General features: G+C 41.1%; 3 non-coding genes across 3 annotated transcripts; 2 read left to right on the top strand and 1 right to left on the bottom strand.

The window, feature by feature from the left end:
• Positions 1 to 12,969: 12,969 nt before the first annotated feature.
• On the bottom strand, positions 12,970 to 13,042 carry TRNAR-ACG. The gene has a single exon. It is a non-coding gene; the product is annotated as a tRNA-Arg (tRNA).
• An 857-nt stretch (positions 13,043 to 13,899) lies between these two features.
• Positions 13,900 to 13,989, top strand: TRNAY-GUA. The gene is given in 2 exon segments: positions 13,900 to 13,936; positions 13,954 to 13,989. It is a non-coding gene; the product is annotated as a tRNA-Tyr (tRNA).
• Positions 13,990 to 14,113: 124 nt separating this feature from the next.
• On the top strand, positions 14,114 to 14,186 carry TRNAA-AGC. The gene has a single exon. It is a non-coding gene; the product is annotated as a tRNA-Ala (tRNA).
• Positions 14,187 to 21,470: the final 7,284 nt, after the last annotated feature.

Here is a 21,470-nt window from a genome sequence, read left to right as displayed (position 1 = left end):
GCCTAGGTGACAAAAGTAAGTCATTGCTTCATAGCTAAAGCCCTCATTGCTTGTACCCACATCAGGCCCCTCAAAAGAACCACATAGGCTTGGAGACCCCAGCAGTAACCATGATGGATCAGTATAAGGGATTGAAATTAGCTTGGAGAACCAGCATGAAATCTCCTCCAGCCCCCTCACAACCCTAGGAAGGGAGAGGGATTCTCAAAACCTGGCCAAGTTTCACTTAAGCTGCAGCTCTTATCAGTGTTAGATGAATATAGAACATGCAACATATTTAGGGAGTTCTGGTGTGGCACTGTGCATTGGACTGCAAGATTGGTTTGAAACAAAGAGTTGGTGGTTCAAGCTCACCAGCTGCTCCTCAGAAACCCTATACAGGGTTGCTATGAGTCAGAACTGACTCCACTGGCACTTAACAACAACAGCAACCAACAATAATAGTAACAATGTATTTAGAGCATGAAGCAATCTCACCTAAGTTTTTTTTTTTTTTCAAATTTCCTTCTCAGAGAAGCCTTCCAGGTCTCCCTGCATAGATCTCTAAAGCCCCTACCAGTTCTGACAAGTCCTATATTTAGCCTTGTCTACTTTTTTTCCTTAGGATTTTTCACTAACTGAAAAACCATGTGGAGACCATGTCTGACATCGCCCCCTGGCTTCACAAAGAGGAGAGAGGGTCAAACTCAAAATCAGCCTAAGGCCAGCTTTGAAGCATGTTTTTTCTACCCTACAACCTTCTTACCCTATTCTGACACCAACCATCACTCCCACTGCACTGTCTGCTTCACATCTGGGTGCAATAATTCATGACAATGACCACACCTACCTCATAACAATACTCACGACTATGAGCTTTACTCGGGAAGTAAACAGCATACAATTCAGAATCAGAAAAGCTCAAAACAAAGCCGTTCTCCCATCAGGAACGCCTCTCATTGCAAGCAGGCCGAGCTCTTGTCTTTGGTCTCTCACCATGTGGTCCCTTGACCTCTGCTGTGCTCGAACAAGTATTACAAAGTTATTTTAGCCAGTCTGTGAATGCCCAAATAGTACATTCTGCAAGCTAGTCTTCTGTCAAATAGGTACTCAGCTTTACTCAGTCCATGGGTCTAGAGCCCAAAGCTGCTGTCTCTGTATGCCGTCACCTCTGCCATCGATGCTGTTTCTCATGCTTCACTCATGCTCTTCCTTCTCGATGGTCCTGGGATCTTCTATTTCTGCTTCTGAAATGGCTCCTTTTTAAACCTAGCTGGAGGACAAAACTAAGCAATCCCAGCCTTACAGTCCTATATACCTTATTTGCATGGTTGCACCCAATCACTTGGTAGGAATTTAAAAAGACTTTGGGTAGAAAAGCCATATCAAAGAAAATTCAGGGCATCACACTAACATAGGAACTTTTGTAGTGTCATGGTTACGAATTAGGCTGCTAACCTCAGAGTCAGCAGTTCGAAACTACCAGCTGTTCTACCAGAGAAAGATGAGGCTTTCTGCTCCTGTAATGATTTACAGCCTCAGAAACCCTGTATGGCGTCGCTATGAGTTGGAGTCGACTCCACGGCACATAACAACAACAACAACAAACACTAACATACTTGATTATTGCTTGTCTTTCACGCTACGAGATTAAGGGATTTTGTTGTATTTTAGTTTCCTGCTGTACCTCCAGTGTTTGGAATAGTACCAAACACATTACATAAGGTCAAGGAATATTTGTTAGATGAATAGTGTTAACCAGGTTGCAGACTAGAAAAATTCCTATCTGCTAGAAGTGCAAATGCCATTAGATAACTTCCTTTTTAGAGAGGTGTAGCATATTAACTGGAGTCCTGGTGTGGCTCTGTAGGATAGGCTGTGGACTGCAAAGTGGTGGTTCACACCAGCCGCTCCTTGGAAATCCTATACAGAGTCACTATGAGTCAGAACCGATTCGATGCCACTTAACAACAACAAAGCATATTAATTATTTTGCATGTTAATATCTGACATAAAACACTCCTGAAATTGAAAACAAGGTGAAGGGAAAGAAATGCCATTATAGCAACACTCCTGTTAGCTGGGCACCTATCGGGAGTCCCTGACCTGTTTACAAAGTTATCTTTGTAACAGATTTCAGCTGTCTGCTCTCCCTACATCCTTCAACTGTCTGAAGGCAGGAGTCTATATCCAGGTCACCAGCCCTTCTTCACTTGGAGAAAAACTTTTATTCAAGAAACTCAAGTCCTCTTCTCCAGAAACCCCTTTAGTTCAGCATGCAACCTTCCTAGTCATCTAAATACATCCTGCCTTCATACAATCTTGAGTGGGCCCACATGACAAAGAGTCAGAAATTCAGATGAAGTCATGTACATGGGGGTTCCAGAAAACAAAGCCATTTCTAAATTGTAGAGATCTCAAATTACCAGTGATTTCCTCAACTACATCTTAAGAGTCAGAGAGTACATTAGTATTTTTCACGGTGCTGAAAACTACGTTGTTGTTAAGTGCCATGGAGTCAGCTCTGACTCATAGCCACTCTGTATAGGGGTTCCGAGGAGCGGCTGATGGGCTTGAATTGGCAACCGTGAGGTAGCAGTCCAGTTCTTATCCTATAAAGTCACACTAGGAGTCCTATGTAGGAAACTAATAAACACCTGTCGATGAATGAATTCTCACAACACATGCCATTTCAGAGAAAAACCTTTTCCCCAAAGGGCACCTAAACGATTCAGTGTCAGATGAATAGGTAAGTGGAGTACAACTTTCTGGAATTTTCATGCTGTCTCAAGGCTGTCTCTAAGAAGCAAATCTAAATTCCTAGAATTAGTTATAGCTGTTGACATATTCTGCTCACTGCTGGGCTGCCGACTGAGCTTTCTAATAGCTGGAACTCAGATCATCAGTTTCTTCGGTGCTGACAGAGTCCACCAGGGACAGCTTCACTCCCAGGGCCAAAAGAATACTGGCCAAGGTTTTCTCTTTTACTTCTAAGTTAATCTACTGTGGGGACACATGTATCTCCCTCCATTCCTGAGATGGCCAGATACGTCTTATCTTCTGAGACAAAGTTTTCATCTATAATATACTTTATTTTCTGGTGAAGGATAATTGGAAATTTTTGTGTATGCTGATTTTCACTTAGGGAATAAAACAACAATTTCTTACATTTTTTAGGATGTAGCTGCTATATTGGGCCATGCATACATTAGTTATTAAACTGGCACTTTTTAGGATTATTATTATAGAAAGCAATTTTAATGCTAATCCAGGTTTAAAGCTAATAAATGAAAGTAATGAAAGGCAGTGAGAAAAGTATATCGACTTACTTATCTGTATAGCAAGTTTACATAAAATGCCTTCATTTAAAAGGTTTTGTATATTTGATGTGGAACTTAAAAAAAAAAAATCAATGTATGTGCCATTTTGCATATTATGAAATTAAATTTTTAGTTACCAAGACCTGAAAGATACATGGTATTGCGAGTTGTTGAGTGTCATCGAAATGGTTCTAACTTTTAGCAACCCTCTATAGGGTTTCTGATAGTGTGGTGGTTACGAATCAGGCTGTGAACTGCAAGGTTAGCAGTTCGAAACCACAGCTGTTCTACCAGAGGAAGATGAGGCTTTCTGCTCCCGTAAAGATTTATAGCCTCGAAAACCCTGTGCAGGGTCACTATGAGTCGGAACCAACTCCACGGTGCTTAACAACAACAACAACATACGGTTTCTGAGGAGTGGCTTCTGCATTTCTTAGCTATTGTCTCAGCGCTATATACTGCTGTAACAGAAATGCCATAAGTTTTTGGCTTTAAAAAATAGAAATTTATTCTGTCACAGTTTAGGAAGCTAAAAGTCCAAATTCAGAGTGCTGACTCTGGAGAAAGGTCCTGTCTCCTTTGAGCATCTGTAGGCCCAGAATTCCTTGGAGTTCTTTAGTTCTTAGTATCAACTGTTCCCTGGATCTAGGAACTTCACAGTGCAGGGACCTCACGTCCAAAGGACACCCTCCACTCCTGGCTCTTCTTTCTTGGCGTCCTCTTTCTCTGTTCACTAGAAGATAAAAGGTGCTGCAAGCACCTTTTCAAGGTTGTGATGGGACTAAGGGCAGTGTTTCATTCAGTTGTGCATAATATTACTCCAAGTTAGAATTTAGCAACACCTATAAAAACATCCCCCCGTTAATCCTCTTATTGATGTATCATATCAGATTACATCATGGGGGATTATCACGTAACTGCCAGATCACTAAGAATCATGGGCCAGTCAAGATGACACATATTTTGGGAAGGCACAATTAATCCGTGACTGTTACCTCTTCCCCACTACATTCTACACTTCAGAATAAAATTTTAGAAATGAGGCAGGAAATGTTGACATTTAGGATAACAGGTACATTTGCATTTGAACAAGATGATTCATTCTTTCATAAATTATTAAAAATGTGTCAAATGAATAATATCCGTAATGTCAATAGTCCAAAGAGTTTTACACTGACTGACTTAATTCTCACAGCATCCCATGAGACAAGCACTATCATCAGCATCATTCCTCGTTTCTCAGCCTAAGAAATTAAAACACAAAGAGGTAAAGTAAGTTGGCCAAGATCGCTGGTAAGTAAGGGTTGGAGTAGGCTGGCCTGTGAGTCCATGTGAACAGCTGCCCCAGACCACAAGGTCAGTTTGAACCTCAAGGTCAGCATTTCAAACTCACCAATTGCTCCTCGGAAACCTATACAGGGTCTTTATGAGTCGTAACTGACTCGAAGGCACTTAACAACAGCTATGAATAATCTAAGTGAATGTCCTTATAATTCCAACATTTCCAACTATATTTGTCCTTGAAAACAAATACTCCATACTTCCCACTCCTTTCCCAACTCCTTCCCAGAGCACTTTAATTTTTAAGAGAATATTCCCATCATTTACTTAATTGTCTTTCTCTTCAACTTCACTTCGTAACTTACTTTTAAGGCCCAATGACTTTCTAAGAGCAAATTCAAAAACTTCTTTTGCTTCCTCCTTACATGAGAAGCCTTGTGTGGCCATTTCTCTTACCTGACTAATAAACAGCTTCAATATTGAGTGAAAAGCTGGATTAAACAATTTAGAAGTGACTCTAAAGTAGTTGATATTAATCAACAATTTTGGGCTAACAAAGATGCAAATAATTGGTCTCTCCCTGCCATACAAAAGAGGAATGAAAATAATCTAGATTGCATTGAAACAATCAGTCCAATGGACTAGTGGATCATATGAACATTAGACTCCAGGATCCTGAGACAGGAAGAAGGAGATGGTGCCCGGCTACTACCAACACCTCCTCTAAAAGGACCTTCACATTCGAAGGCCCTGAATAAAGTGGGAGATAATATGGAACAAAACTCAAAATCACAAAAAAGACCAAACTTAATGGTTGCATAGAAACTGATGGAACCCCTAAGACTATGACTCTTAGTTAAGTTCAAGTCTGGAAATGAACTCATTCCCATGGCTCAGTTTTTAGCCAAACAGTAGATAGGTCTGGGGGGAGATAAGGAATAACAGCAGGGAGCTATGCACATTTAAAAATAATCAGTGATTTGGGATCAAAAAGGCAGGTTTTACCCAAGGACCATGTAAAGATAGACGTTTTGTAACCAAAGGAGGAGAGTAGTTGACTTTGCAGTCCATGAGCCAAGGTCCCTGGGACCATCAAGGGAGAAGAGCGGAGTGCGTGATCCTACCCAGAGAAACAGTGATGCCAGAGATGGAGGCAGAGATGATGACTTGAAGAGATGGAGTGGCTGGGGACTCTAGTCCCAGAGAGGGAGAGGGACTGTGTGGGGGCAGGCTTGCAGGGTATACCCTTTAGTTGTTTGATGATACATGGAGGGGACTGTAATCATGGCAATGAAACGATATAGGATAAGATGAATGTAAAGCTAATGTTCTCTCATGTAAACTATCACATGATTCACAACAAAACATTAAAAAAAAAAAAGTTCAGAAGGGTTCAGAAAGGAGGAATGGAAATAGAAAACACAGGGAGGAAATGGGACGAGTGATGTTACATTGTGGAGATTGTAATGAATTATATGAAACAAAATGTGTATTAACTGTTGAATGGAAAACTGATCTGCTCCATAATCATTTACCCAATAAAAAGTTAAAAATAAATAAACGATTGTGGTTTTAGAGTTCCTTCCATAGTTTCCCAGGACGTTTAGATAGTGAGTGTAGCGCTGTGGGCTAATGCGCCAGACTGCAAAGCCATTTGAACTGCAAGGTCGGTGGTTCAAGCTCACCAGCTGCTCCTTGGAAACCCTATACAGGGTAGCAACCGACTTGATGGCACTTAACAACAACAACAAGGACATTTTATGAGAAATACATATATATATATAAAATGTCGTTTGTTGTTAAGTGACCCTTTATAGAGTTTCTAGGAGCGGCTGATAGGTTTCAACTGCCAACTTTGCAGTTAGTGGTCAAGTGCTTATCATACAGCACCACACCAGGACTCCTAATACATATTGTTGTTAAGTGCCATTGAGTTGATTCTGACCCACAGGAACCCTGTATAGGGTTTCTGAGGCTGTAAATCTTTCAGGAGCAGAAAGCCTTATCATTCTCCCATGGAGCAGCTGGCTGACTTGAATCACCACACTTGTTCACAGACATCCAAAAACCACACTGCCATTGAGTCAATTCTGACTCATAGCAACCTACATAGTGTTTCTCAGGTGGTAAATCTCCACAGACTCCATTGTCTTATCTTTCTCTTGCAGAGCAACTGGTGGGCGTGAATCACCAACCTTGTGGTTAGCAGCCCAAAACTTAGTCAACTATACCACCATGGCAGCCCAACTTGTAATCCACTATGCTACCAGACTCCTTATGCCACCAAAGAGAGAGAGACAAAGAGATACAGAGAGAGAAAGACAGAGAGAGTGTCCTGATGTGGCACTGTAGGATAAGCACTGGACTGCAAGGTCCATTTGAACTGCAAGGTTGGAAGTTCAAACCTACCAGCTACTCCTGGTAGCAACTTATACAGGGTTGCTATGAGTCAGAGCTGACTAGACGGCAATTAACAACAACTTATATATGTGTGTGTGTGTAAATAAATATGTATAGTTTATTATATATCAGACACTCCTGGTGTGGCCCTTGGGTTAACGCGCCAGACTGCAAAGCCGTTTGAACTGCAAGGTCAGTGGTTCAAGCTCACCAGCTGCTCCTTGGAAACCCTACACACAGGGTCGTTATGGGTCGGAACTGACTCGATGGCGCTTCACAACAACAACATTCTAAGTGCTTAATACAGCTTATCCCTTTTAAACTTCACAGTAACTCAGGGTATATTACTTTCCATTTCACAGATGGGTAAATTGGGAGGAAGAGAAACATTACAAAGTCAAGCTGCTATAATGGGAGAGCCTGAATTTGGACTCAAGTAGTCGACTCTTACCACTTCCCAGTACTACAAATGGTTCCTGTTAACCTTTCTAAAAGTGCTGGACTGGGGGCTGTCTTATAATGTTTCCCCTCAAGTTCTTCAGAATGATTCTCTTTGACTTTGGAAACCTATGCCTGTGGTTTCTTACAAATATCTTTCTTGGAGAGAGACAGTGAATATATAGGAAAAGCCATGGATGAGGAGCCAGTAAACTAGAGTCAACCATGCTCTGCCTCCCCCACCTGGATAGGAATCTGGAATAAATCATTTGAAGTTTCTGGATAGATCTTCTGCATCTGTAGCATGGTTTCTTCAACTTACGAATTGGGCTGCAAACCTCAAGGTCAGCAGTTCAAAACTACCAGCTGTTCCACGGGAGAAAGATGAGGCTTTCTGGGCTTCTCAAGATTTACAGCCTTGGAAACCCTGTACAGGGTCGCTATGAGTCGGAACCGACTCCATGGCACACCACCACCATGTGTAAAGCATTATTTTTCAAAGTGGACAATGAATGGCTTTTCCCTCCTCAAATCTTGCGAGGTGTTGATACACCCTTCTTGGAGCACCATCATTAAACTACTTGGATTTGACCTTTAGGTTTTAGAAGTGAAAATTCCCTTGCTACTCCCAGAATTTCCTCGTTGTCATCTGACCTTGCACGATGTCAGAAACTACTTTTCAACTTCCTCATTCCCAGAGTGCCAGTGTGTGCAACTGTTTATAACTGAAGAAACATTCATTGGTGCCAAATCATCGTGTTTAAAGGTTATTGTATGAGGTGGTGCATACTGGAGGAGTGATTATGTGATATGGTAGCCTCTTTTGTACAGAGGTAAGCCTTGTAAATACATTTATGGTTTCCTATGCATTATTTGAAGAAGATCTGGTAGCGTAGTGGTTACGAATCGGGCTGTGAACCGTAGGGTCAGCAGTTCAAAACTACCAGCTGTTCCACGGGAGAAAAATGAGGCTTTCCGCTCCCGAAAAGATTTATAGGGCCGCTATGAGTCAGAACCGACTCCACAGTACACAACAACAACAATGTATTATTTGAGTCCTGGTAGGGTAATGTGCTGGACTGCAAGGTTGGTTTGAACTAAAGGTCAGCAGTTCAACTCACCAGCTTCTCCTTGGAAATCCTATACAAGGTTGCTGTGAGTTAGAACTGACTTGATAGCAATTAACAACAATGTATTATTTGGAGGTTGCATTTTTTGGTGATGTAATTTTCAAGTCAATAACTTATTTTCAGGGTGTAATACATTAGAAGCATGTACTGTGGCTTAGTTGATGTTTCTTTCCTGTAATCTTCTCTTCAAGAACTTTTCTTCTGGTTTATAAACTGTAAGTAGTTCTTTTGCAATAAGAACGAACTCTCTAAAGTAGTAATTTTCCCACAACAAATCGTTTCACTTTCTTTATTTTTATAGGCGACTCGAATTATGCAATTTCATCCCTTGTGTATTATTGTATTTTTTTGTATTGGTATTATTCTAGTTTTGCAGAACTTGGTAATTTTCGTAAAGCAGTCCTCCTTTTTAAAGAAACAGACTCTTTGGAGGACACAAGAGTTGTAGCGTAGTGGTTACGAATCGGGCTGCGAACCTTAAGGTCAGCGGTTCGAAACTACCAGCCGCTCCGCGGGAGAAAGATGAGGCTTTCTACTCCCGTAAGGATTTACACCCTTGGAAACCCTGTACAGGGTCGCTATGGGTCGGAACCGACTCGACGGCACTTAACAACAACAACAACAACTTGAGAATGAAGAAGTGTCTGAGAAGTGTGATGAAGATGCCTCGAATAAGCTTACCCATCTTGTGGAATCCAAAGCTCATTTTGATGGTAACAACAATGATACTGACGTGATGTATTGTATTTTGTTGTTGTTAAGTGCTGTCGAGTTGGTTCCAACTCATAGTAATTCTGACCTTTTGATTTGAACTGACCTTGCGGTTCAGTATTTATCCTACAGTGCCACATCAGGACTCATGATGCATTGTTCTTGTTAAGTGCCACTGAGTTGGTCCTGACCCATAGTGACCCTGTATAGGGTTTCTGAGGAGAGGCTGCTGGGTTTGAACCACCAACCTTGTGGTTCAAACTGACCTTATGGTCCACCAACCTTGTGGTTCAAACTGACCTTATGGTCCAGCACATTATCATGCAGATAATAAAGCAATCAGTGTGTGTGGCAGAAGAAAGGGCTGAACTAGGTGATATCAGTGATGAAAGCAAATGGTGCAAAGATGTTTTCTACTTTGAAAATGTAATCACCTCGATTCAGCAATATAGCAAGGGTTACCAGGATATGACCAATGAAAATACAGAGCAGATTATTTTTTGTGTATATTTTTGGAAGAGAATTTAGAAATGATATAGGATCCAACTAGGGTTTATTAAAGCCAGCAGCATAAAATTAACAAAGAATCAAGCTAATCTTTGTGAGGCAGGAGCATACAAAATGAGAAGATTGAGGGCAGGGGATTAGACTGCTACAACCATAGAAGAAATAAAGACATTATTGCTCTGCACATACTGATGGTACACATGTCTTATTGAAGCTCAGACATTATTGGTCCATCCAGTGACTCGTCTTTGGTGTCACTTCTATTGCAGAACTTATTATTATAACAAGATACAAGAAATTATCTGAGCACATACACTGTAATCACAATTCAAAAGCCGTACACAAAGAACCCGGCTATGGCTAGCCTCACAAATTGCACCCAATTATCACTGTTCTCAGTAGCTGCCAAAAAGAAGTTTTGCTGTTGATTGCCATTGAGTCGGTTTTGACACAGCAACCCTGTATAGGGTTTCCAAGAGTGGCTGGTGGTGTTGAACTGTCGACCTTGTGGTTAGCAGCCCAGTGCTGAGCCATCAAGCCATTGAAGAAAGCATGGTGTCATGCACTAGAAACAATATGTGCCAATGAGTTCCATCAAGCTCGGGTACAAAGTTTGATGACTTCTGAACTGGCTTTGTAAGTCACTTTTATATCTATTCTAGAAAAAAAAAAAGGTATAAATTATAACTCATCTATCTCCCTCAGTAACAATGTTGTACTTGGACTAGTTCACGCATGCAACCTTCTCCTAGACTCACTGCCTTCAAATTTTTTTCATGTCTTACTGCTTGATGAAAAGCCTGAATGAAAGGAGACTGTATGCTGAAGGTACAGTGTACATAGAAAGGAGCTACCAGCAATGACAAGGAGTCATGGTAACTCACTGGATTACAAGCTGGGCTGCTAGGTGCAAGGTCAGCAGTTCGAATCTACCAGTTACTCTGGGAACAAGGTGAGGCTTCTGTAAAGATGTACAGAGTCTTTATGAGTTAGAACCATCTTGGTGGCACACAACTACCACCTTCACCAGAAATGATAAAGAGGAAAGATAACTTAGATCAGAGAGAAGTTATGTTTCAGCTGTGTAGGACAACAAATATGGCAGGACAACAAACAGTGTCAGTTTTGTAAATGTTGTACAATCCAAACGATATCACTTATGTCAAAACAAAGAACAAAGGAAGTTCCTTCTCAGCAATCCTGTGCCCAAGAGCTGTTGCAGAATACAACATAATTACGGGGAGGAGTGGACCAGTTTGACCAGAGGCACAAGAGGTACTCAGTTGGAAGGTGTTCTCAAATGGTGGCATTAATTGTATTATTGTTATTTTTAAATTGCCCTTGACATTGCAGACTGTTTTACAACATGGCACTGTAATTACTGGGGTGGTTGTGACTAGATTTCTTTCAGGCTTGCTCTCACTAGGCAGCTTACTGTGGTCTGGAAAATCAAAAGTGGTGTTGTTGTTGTTGTTTTTAAGTGCTATCAAATCGGTTCCGACCCATAGCTTAGAGCCTCCTTTTTTGTGACTTGGAGTGCCAAGTGGCATATAGCTGTGACAGGGTTTCCAAGGCTGTAAATCTTTATGGGAGCAGAAGGCCTCATCTTTCTCCCACTGAACGACTGGTAGTTCCGAACTGCCGACCTTGAAGTTATCAGACCAATTCGTAACCAGGACACTTAGGGGGCAAGAATACCAAGAGGCTGAGGTTTCTGTTAGAGTGTGATGATGGCCGTGGCGTGACCTCTGCACATTGAGTAACAGCCTTACTTGTCACCGATGCAAACTAAGGAGGAGAAGATAGGAATAGAGAGAGGCTTTGTCCTCGTAACCTAGTTTTCCTGATTTTGTCCATAAATCTTGGGGGAGATGCAACATATTTCCCCAACCTCTCACAGAGATATATACTTTTTAACCCTAAGAAGTGTTGTATAACTTTATCAGTTTGTTATGTGTAAAAATGACCAAATGCTCACAGTTGTTGTTAGGTGCCTTAGATGGGTCTGACTCAGCGACCCTGCTTTCCCGCGTGTGATAAGGTTTCCGAGGCTATAAATCTTTAAGAAAGCAGAAAGTCTCATCTTTCTCCTGCAGACAGACCTCTGGGTTTGTATTGCCGACCTTTTGGTTAGCAGTCCAATGCTTATTTGATCGTGTCCACTCCCATCCCAATATTACTTTCTTTTTGGCCATATTTGTGTAGCTTTAACAAAGACGCTGTCCTACTTAAAGTATTAATCCGACGTTTCTCTTGCATTTTATTAAAACTTACTTTTTGGAATTGCTATTTTTTTGTTAAGATTTATGAAGTAATTCCAAACCCGTCCACAAATATGATTAATATAGTAATTTCAAAATAAAAAGTCAGTTTGCTCAAAACAACGCTATACCGTCTTGGTTAAAATACCCATGAGGGCAGAACCCAAGTTGATTAGATGGTTTTATGCAGTGTCAAGAATTCAGGGGGGACAATGTAAATTGGTAAAATACCCAAGACAGATCTTTTCAGTTAACCCTCTCTGATGATGACATAACATACACACAAAAACAAAAGTGAGATGAAGAGAAATTATAGGCTCATGTGGGGGTGAACGCATTTGTTAAACTTTAATGTAAAACTGGAAGGGGATCCAAAAGATATTTCTATTAACTTCACATTTCTTTCATCTGCATTATCCGGATTTGGGGTTCCCTGCACCCCTAACCACCAAGTCGATTCCTAGAGTGACTTAAAATAATTTACTAGACTCTCCAGTTTGAGCTGAAGGAGTTGCAGTCCTGGGATTTTAACTAGTTTTATTTTAGGGAGTTAAGTACGGGCTCCCCTTCGCATCATGCCATCACTTTGCATCTTGCTCACTGGGTTTTTCTCTCCCTTTCACCTGCGAGAAAGGCGGTTCCTAATGTTCGTCCGTATTCCCGCAGCCCCTCGGCATGCGGCGCTGGCATCCCGTTGAAATTCGGGCCTTCTCCTGCGGAGCTCTAAAGTTGAAGGGGCGCGACTAGGGAATTTAGCAGGTCAGCATCGTCGAGAGTGCAGTCATTGCAGAAGTCTAAAGCACTCTTAGCATTTCAGCGTTTCCGAAGCTTTATATAAATCTTGTTTCCGAGGTGGGCTCGAGCGCCGATGTGATGGCTCGAAGTCCAGTGTTTATTTTACAAAGCTACTAGGTTCCCGCAAAACATCACGTGACAAAAGCCCGAGCCAGGCAGGAGTCGAACCTACAATCTTCTGATCCGTAGTCAGACGCGTTATCCATTGCGCCACTGGCCCTTGGCACAAGATGGGGTGAGGAGACATTTAACAACAGTTCTTGGCACAACCTTGGGCAAGTACAGGCAAAGTATTAAAGGAACGTGGGGTGGCGGTGTTGTACTCGCAATCTTAGCACTATGGGCCGGGACCCTGGGTTGGAGCCCTTTCTGGAATGAGATAAGTTGCGGAGAGAGGAAAGTGACCGAGCCGCGCCTGAGTTTTGCGCATGCGAAAAACAGCCCTCAGCCACAGACCCGGCTCTACTTCCACCCGTGCTCTCTATGTGCGCATGCTCACTTTAATTAACGGTTAAACATTTACTCGTTCTTCAGTGTGGAATCCCAGGGGGCGCAGTGGGTTTGGCGAAATCCCTGGCAAAAGGCTTCCTTGTATTTGTTTGGATTTCGGCCCGAAGGAGACTTTGTCCTCTTTTCGTATAGTATTAGTACGTTACATTCCAACAAGCGGGAATTCTTGAATTTAGGCTTCAATTTTGGCTTGCAAAAACCATCTTTTGAAATCTTGTGGGATCCCTCGAAGCGAAGACGTGCCTGTGCCGATTTCTAAATTGTCTATCTTTCCTCCTACGTTTTGAATTACAAAGAAACGAACTCCGGTTACCAGGACCAGGCCTGACAGCCCAAGAGGTCTTGACTGGGCGCGCCGACAGTGCTTCTCACAGCCCCGGGCACGGTCGGGGATTAGAGCGCGCTCTCTGGTTGCTTCCCGCAGGAAGGGAGGGGGGTGGAGATCCACGGGAGGCTGTATCGTGCTCCCCAGAAACTCGTGAATACGGAAGACAATACAGTAGCGCACACAAGGGCTCGAAAATTTCTGCAAGTAATGAAGAGCAATGGACGACATCATAGTCGCTCCCTTCGATAGCTCAGCTGGTAGAGCGGAGGACTGTAGGGCGTATGTCTGTGGCTATCCTTAGGTCGCTGGTTCGATTCCGGCTCGAAGGACAAGGCGTTGTTTTGTTACTTTGACTTTAGCTGCGAGGCAAGATAGTCAAGAACACGGTCGTTTCCTTGCGTGTAGTCTCTGACCCTTCTCTAGAGGAAGAGATAAGAGCCCAAGTTTAGCGGTGGGGGATTAGCTCAAATGGTAGAGCGCTCGCTTAGCATGCGAGAGGTAGCGGGATCGATGCCCGCATCCTCCAGTTTTTCCTCTTTACTTTTGTTAGTTTCTTTTTCGATTTTCACCCAGGTCCTTTTAGAGCTGTGAATCTGCCAGGGGACAGCAAGTGTGGGGTGGAACTTTACCGCTCGGTAGAACTCCCCTAACGCGGGATAAATGCGGGCTGGCAGTTTTATCTTTCTAGCTTCAGAATTTTATATCTATTTACTTTGGGGAAGTTCAGGAAGTTTCTCTGTCAAAATGGAAACAAATTGCACAGTCAAACCTATTACTTCTCGGATCCTTTTGTGATTTGAATTAATGGCTACTGTTAAAGACAGTCTGAGATTATGGTGCCCAGAGCTAGGGGAAACCGACGGATGGGGGAGAAAAACAAATAATAAATCAGAGAACCTAAACACTACTTTAAATTTTTGCTGAGCCGAGGAAGCAGAAACTTATTCTCATCTCAACTACCTACTGTGGGGGTCCCCCGCTCTGAACAGATTGAATAAGATTAGGAAAGACACCTGTAGAGAGGTGGAAAAAGACCTTAGATCTAGGAATTTGCTATTGGAGAAGAACTCTAATTACGTTACGTTTTCCTCCTGAAAGGTAACTATGGCGAGTTGGAGACTAACTGTAGGATAATTCCTATCTTATGCTTGCTGCTCCTGAGAATCGTCTGTTTTGTTAAAGAGCAGTCAAGACCAAACGTACACATGTGCACATACACATACTGTATGCATTTACTGAAAAAAAATCCAGAGATTAAGCAGAATATACATAAAAACTTTTCTGTTGATAAATGATCATTCCTAATTTTCTAAAATATAACGAAAAGGCTATTGAAATCATACTTCAGTTTTCACTACACAAAGCACAAATCTTCTAGACAAAGGCAGAATTATTATTTTATTTGATGATTACAACTAATAAATGGTCATTCGTCTCTCCCCACCCCCTCCCATGCCCATTTTGGAGTACTGGTGTGGCGCTTTAGGTTAAGCAAGCACTTGACCTCAAGGTCAGTTTGAACCGCAAGGTCTCGGCAGTTCAAACTCACCAGCTGCTCCTCGGAAACCCGTACAAGGTTCCTATGAACTGGAGCCAACTCTACAGCACTTAACACACAACAGGTACATTTTTGCTACCAATGAGTACAATTTAGTGCAGCCTGTTGGTGTCTTTCTTTGGGGAGGCAACTTCCATTTTCCCTATTTTATTCTTTTCAATATAGTTTTTTAATTGAGTGTTTACGATTTACATAAAATCTTTCTTTCCATGTAAATTTTGTGAAAAGAAATTCAAGAAGTAAGAAGAAAAAATCTTTTAATTGTCCAAATTTCTAAATCGGGATTATGGATACTTCAGCTGGCTGAGGGGAGTAGCTGATAGTGAAGCTGAGTGACCCAAAGAGTAGAAATGGGTATGTACCCGGAACACAAGTGCAAAAGACCTGTTTGGGAAAAGTGAGCTAGATTAAAACTCAAGGAATATTTCCAGGTCAGCAACTACATAAAAAGTTGAGGTTACATATCGAGAGACAGTATTGGATCATGTTTCATTTCTGTACGCTATGAAACCTGATAGCTTTCTTGGCTTTGTCACTTGTTAGCTGTGTGACATTGGCAAATTGCTTGACTTTATGATGGTGCTTCAGTTTCCTCATTTGTACAATAGAGATTGTAATATGTGGCTTATTTTAATGGAGTCCTGGTGAGGCTCTGTGGGTTAATGCGCTGGACTGCAAAGTAGGTTTGAACCGCATGGTTCAAGCTCACCAGCTGCCCCTCAGAAACCTTATACAGGGTCACTATGGGTCAGAGTCACTTAAGATATAATTTGTAAATGCTTACTTAGTACAATGTCTGGCACATAGTAAACACACAATAAATATTAATTGTTATCAGTGTAGAAGGAATGAAGAAAGGGAAAAAACAATGGATTTAGTGAAGGCTTCTAATGAACAATAATAATGAGCTGAATTTGCTGCTGTACAGTATGAATAAATGATAGAATCGCCTATTGAGAGTAAAGGCAACAAGATAGTGGATAACTGGAGTAGTAGAAAGATTCTTATGTGAGTAGAAGGTATCAGCTGGGGAATAGGAGAACATAACCATGATAACAATGTTAAAATTAATCTCCAAATCTGGGCATTCTAGAATGCAGAGGACCTGCAAGTATTAGACAAGCAATGAAAAATGTGGTATTTGAAGTGGGCTTGAAGGAATGAGAGGAAAGAAGGGGAAAAGAATGTTCTGGAGGCAGACAACCTAAGCAACAACCTTAGATAGGCCTGTCTACTTGAATAAACATAGCCGAAGGTATGTTACAATCAGAGAGGAAGGGAAGGGCAGGTTGTGGAAACGGGATGAAATTGGGAAGAAGACATGCGCAGTCGACTTTTGAGAGGGCCTGATAGCCTTTCCTTGTAGAAAGCAACTCAAAGACTGGAGAGGAATTTTGATAATTGCAGAATTCCTTCTGTTGAGCAGAATGGACCTGTCCCCCTGGATGGCCTTGGTAGTAAGTTATTTAAGGAATAAACTGCACCTGGAACAGGTACCTGTGAAGGTGAGAAAGAGGCAATTTTGTCAAGGTGGAAGTAACTGAGAAGTAACTTCTGAGAAATAGTTAACTGACACAATTGAGTAGGGCCTATGCCTCAGTCAGAAGCTTCAGTCATGCTAAGTGCCTTAGTTTTAACATTGACTAAAAGTCCTCCATGTGCGTGGTCGGAAATTCTTTCACCCCAATTTTCATACCCTTTCCTCTCACCATTAACTGTAAGGTGTTATTTTCATGGCAAGCTGAAAAAATTGGGATATACTTCAGCATCCAGAGTCCTGGTGTGCAACTGTGGGATAAAGCACTGGACCACAAGGTCGGTTTGAACCACAAGGCCAGCAGTTCAAACTTACCAGCCATTCCTTGGAAAACCCTGTATGGGGTTGCTATGAGTAGGAACCAACTCAATGGCTCTTAACCTAGAAAGGATCCCTGGTGGTGGTATGGATTAGGTGTTGGACTGCTAACCACAAAGTCAGCTGTTCAATCCAAGCAGTCCCTTCATGAAGAACGATGAGGCTGTCTGCTCTTGTAAAGGAGGCCTAGTGTGGCACTACAGGAAAATGCACTGGACCGCAAGGTAGGTTTGAACTGCAAGGTCGGTGGCTCAAACACTATATAGGGTAGCTATGTGTCAAAACCCACTCGAAGGCCCTTAACAACAGCACAAAGATTGATAGTCTTGGAAACCCTGTGTAGGGTAAATAGGAGTTAGAATTAACTGGATGACAGTGTTTTCTGTGTTTTTACCAAACATACCAGAAAAAGAGAACGCTCTAGAGGGATATTGTCAGGGCTGTATGTGTGTTTATATACATATATATTGTTGTAGAATAAATTTACCAAAACCCTGTTAAAGAAGCAAAAAGACTTATTAAAAATAAAACAGTTCCAACAAGGAAACACATAGTCTCAAAGTGAAACTAAATGTTCCAAGATACAGGAGGACAGAGGAGTTCTGTATACAACAAAACCACGCGTCAGCATCTACTGTGCAAGCTTTTGATTGTTTGACTTTTACAAAAGTTGTTTACAACGTTATTGATTAGATTTTAGCTATAAGGTTATCTTTGGAAACTGGTTAACCATAGTACAGTTAGGGGTTTCCTGGAATACGCAAACATATAATCTTTATTACAATTTTGACCTAGTAAGAAAAGGTTTTGAGAATTGCAAAGTAGAGGTAACTTCTGAGAAATATAGTCAACTGAATGGAGCTGGGCCTACACCTCAGTCAGAAGCCTCAGTCATGCCAAGTGCTTAGTTTTAATGTTTAAAAGTGCTCCTAGTTAATATGGAACTGCACAAAAGTGATTCAAGAAAGGTAGAAAGAATGAGTTTAAGAATACAAGGAGATAGTTGAATAGATTATGGTATGGCTATACAATGGAATATGAATAACCATTGATGTTATATCAAGAAATGTTACTGACATGAAAAATATTCATATTTGAATGCTGAGTAAAGTAGGTTCAGAGCAATATATAAGACAAAATAAGCAAACATATATTATCCATAAAAGGACTGGAGAATGATTTAAATATTAACAACAATGATCTTTGTATAGTAGTGTCAGGGACAAGTTAGGATCCCTGGCCTCTGGCCTTTTCCTACCCTGGCTTTCACCCCTTTGCCCTGAATCCTCTCCTACTAGTTAGGAATCAAGAGAAGGGGGAGACATCTCTAGTCCAACAAAAATAGTATCACTGATAGGGACAGATTAGTGATATCCTGAGCTCTCCTCCTAGGTACAGGGAGAAAGAAAACAGGACCTGGTAGAGAAAAGTAACGGCTTCCAAGGAAAGCAAAAGGGAAGAAACTAGTGAAAGCAAAAAAAACAAAAGGTAAGAACCTATCTAAGGAACCTTAAAGGCCTAGCCACCAAGAAGAGTCAGTCCATAAAAATAGCAACAAGAGCAGAGAACCACAAAGGAAACAGAAAGGGGGAGGGAGGTACTCCATTTCCAAGAAACCTGCAACCTTTTACTAAAAGTCAAATTAATATTCCTCCCTTTTACTAAGATTTAATCAGTGAGGAATGACATCAGACCTGCCCCTTGGGAAGAGCATCTAGGACCAGAAAGAGAAAACTGAACTTAATCCATCCTCCTCAATCCCACCAGGTTTTCTCCACTGGCAGAGTCAGACTCACGTCTCTCTTTGAAGTGTACTATCACAATAAAGTGCTTTTGAGTGAAGGCTTGTTGTAAGTGAGGATTGAGAGTCCTTGAGTAAGTGAGACTGATTCTTTGGACTCCTGAGAGAGAGAAGGACCAGAAAAACGTGACAGTAGGAATACAATTTCCTTAATTTAAAAAAATATTTTTCCCCTAAGTTTTCTATAGCAAACATGAATTATTTTCTAATTGGAAATATACATGACCTTTAAAAATTAACAGCTAACATCTATTTAGCATTCCTATAAACCAAGTATTGTTCTAGGTACTTTAAATATATACTTCCTGCATCATTCATTAAAATGCCCATAAATCCCTCAGTATTTGAAGTCAAGGGTTGAATTTTTTTTTTTTTTCAGTTCTTTTTGCTTGTGAAATGCTGAGTGTGTTCTTCCCTTTGGGTCCTCTAACTCCAAGTCTTTGAACATTTCATTGTTACACTTGACTTTTTCTTATCAAGTTGCCCTTTGGAATTTTCTTTCACATCCTCATTTCTTCCAGTTACTTTAACTCCTCTATGTTCAAGAGTAAGTTTAAGAGTCTCTTCTGACATACATTTGCTCTTTTCTTTCTTTTCTGTTTTCTAAATGACCTTTTACTTTATTTGTGTATGATACTCTACTCTTGATGTCAAACCAAAACTTTTCTGGCCTTTAGTCATTAGTATCTAATAATGCATCAAATCTGTTCTTGGGATGGTCTCTAAATTCAAGTGGGATATACTCAAGGTCAAATTTTGGTTCTGCTGGGTTTTTAAAATTTTTCTTCAGCTTCAGCCTGAACATACATACGAGCAATTGATGATCTGTTCCACAGTCAACCCCTGGCCTTGTTTTGGCTGATGATATTGAGCTTCTCCAGTGTCTCTTTCCACAGATGTAGTCAATTTGATTTCTGTGTATTCTATCTGGTGAAGCCTACATGTGTTGTTTCCAATTGTGTTGTTGAAAAAGGTGTTGGCATTGAATGAGTCATTGGTCTTTCAATATTCCATCAAAGCTCTCCAGCACTATTTCTATAACCAAGGCTGTATTTTCCAACTACCGATCCTTCCTAAGTATACCCAGAGTATATAATAAGATGAAATGTCACCATCTACACATCCAAAGATATTCTGGTTGTACTTCCAAGGCAGATTTGTTCATTTTTCTGGTAGTCCAATATTCTTTGCCAACACCGTAATTCAAATGTTTTGATTCTTCTCCAGTGTTTATTATTTATAAGACAGCTTCCACATGCATGAGGTAACTACAAATACCATGGCTTGTGTCAGGTGCACCTTAGTCCTCAAACTGACATTTTAGCCTTTTAACACATTTAGTAGATCTTTTGCAGCAGATTTGTCCAATGCAATACATCATTTGATTTACTGATTGCTGTTTCCCGTGGACATTGATTATGGATGTAAGTCAAGTAGATTCCTTGATAAATTCAATGTTTTCTCCATTATCTTGTAGTTGCTTATTGATCTAGTTGTGAGGATATTTGTTTTCTTTATGTCGCGGTGTAGTCAATAGGAAGGCTGTAGTCTTTGATTTTCATCAGTAAGTGCTTCAAGTCCTCTTCACTTTAAGCAAGCTTGATTGTGTCATCTGTATATCAAAGGTTTTTCATATATTTTCCTCTAATTCTGATGCCACTTTCTTTTTCATATGGTCAAGCTTCCTTAATTGTTGTTGTTAAGTGTCATCGAGTCGGTTCCGACCCATAGCGACCCTGTACAGGGTTTCCGAGGGTGTAAATCTTTACGGGAGTAGAAAGCCTCATCTTTCTCCTGCGGAGCGGCGAGTAGTTTTGAACCGCTGACCTTAAGGTTTGCAGCCCAATTCGTAACCACTACGCTACCAGAGCTCCTTTATTAAGTAGTTGAATATTGCAGACTAAGTAAGTATAGTGAAACGATATAACCCTGACCCACACCTTTCCTGATTTTAAATCATGCAGTATTGCCTTGTTCTGTTCAAGCAACTGCCTCTTGGCCTATTTATGAATACAATGAACTCTTCAGGAATTCTAAATTTTCACAGTGTTATGCATGATTTGTTATGAACCAACAGTCAAAAGCCTTTACATAGTCAGAAAAACACAGATTAACATCTTTCTGGCATCCTTCAGCCAAGGTCTGTCTGGCATCAGCAATGATAATCCCTCATTCCACATCTGCTTCTGAATCTGCCTTGAATTTCGGAAAGTTCCCTGTTTATGTACTGTTGCTACCATTTGAGTTACTTTCAGCAAAATTTTACTCGTGAGTGATACTTAGGATGTTATTCAATAATTTCCACATTCAGTTGGATACCTTTCTTTGATGATGGGCAGCAATATGAGTCTGTTAGAGTTTGTTGGCCTGGTAGCTGTCTTTCAGAATTCTTGGTGTAGACTAGTGAGTGCTTCCAGTGTTGCATTAATTTGTTGAGACACTTCAATTGGTATTATGTCGATTCTTGATGTTGTTGTTGTTAGGTGCCATATAGTCAATTCTGACTCATAGTGACCCTGTGCACAACAGAATGAAACACTGCCCAGTCCTACACCATCCTCACAATTCTTGGTATACTTGAGCCCATTGTTGCTGC

Source organism: Chrysochloris asiatica, unplaced genomic scaffold (assembly GCF_000296735.1).
Source record: "Chrysochloris asiatica unplaced genomic scaffold, ChrAsi1.0 scaffold00036, whole genome shotgun sequence".
NCBI lineage: Eukaryota > Metazoa > Chordata > Mammalia > Afrosoricida > Chrysochloridae > Chrysochloris > Chrysochloris asiatica.
The sequence above is the reverse complement of the archived record's forward strand: the minus strand, read 5'-3'. Positions and strand labels throughout refer to the sequence as shown.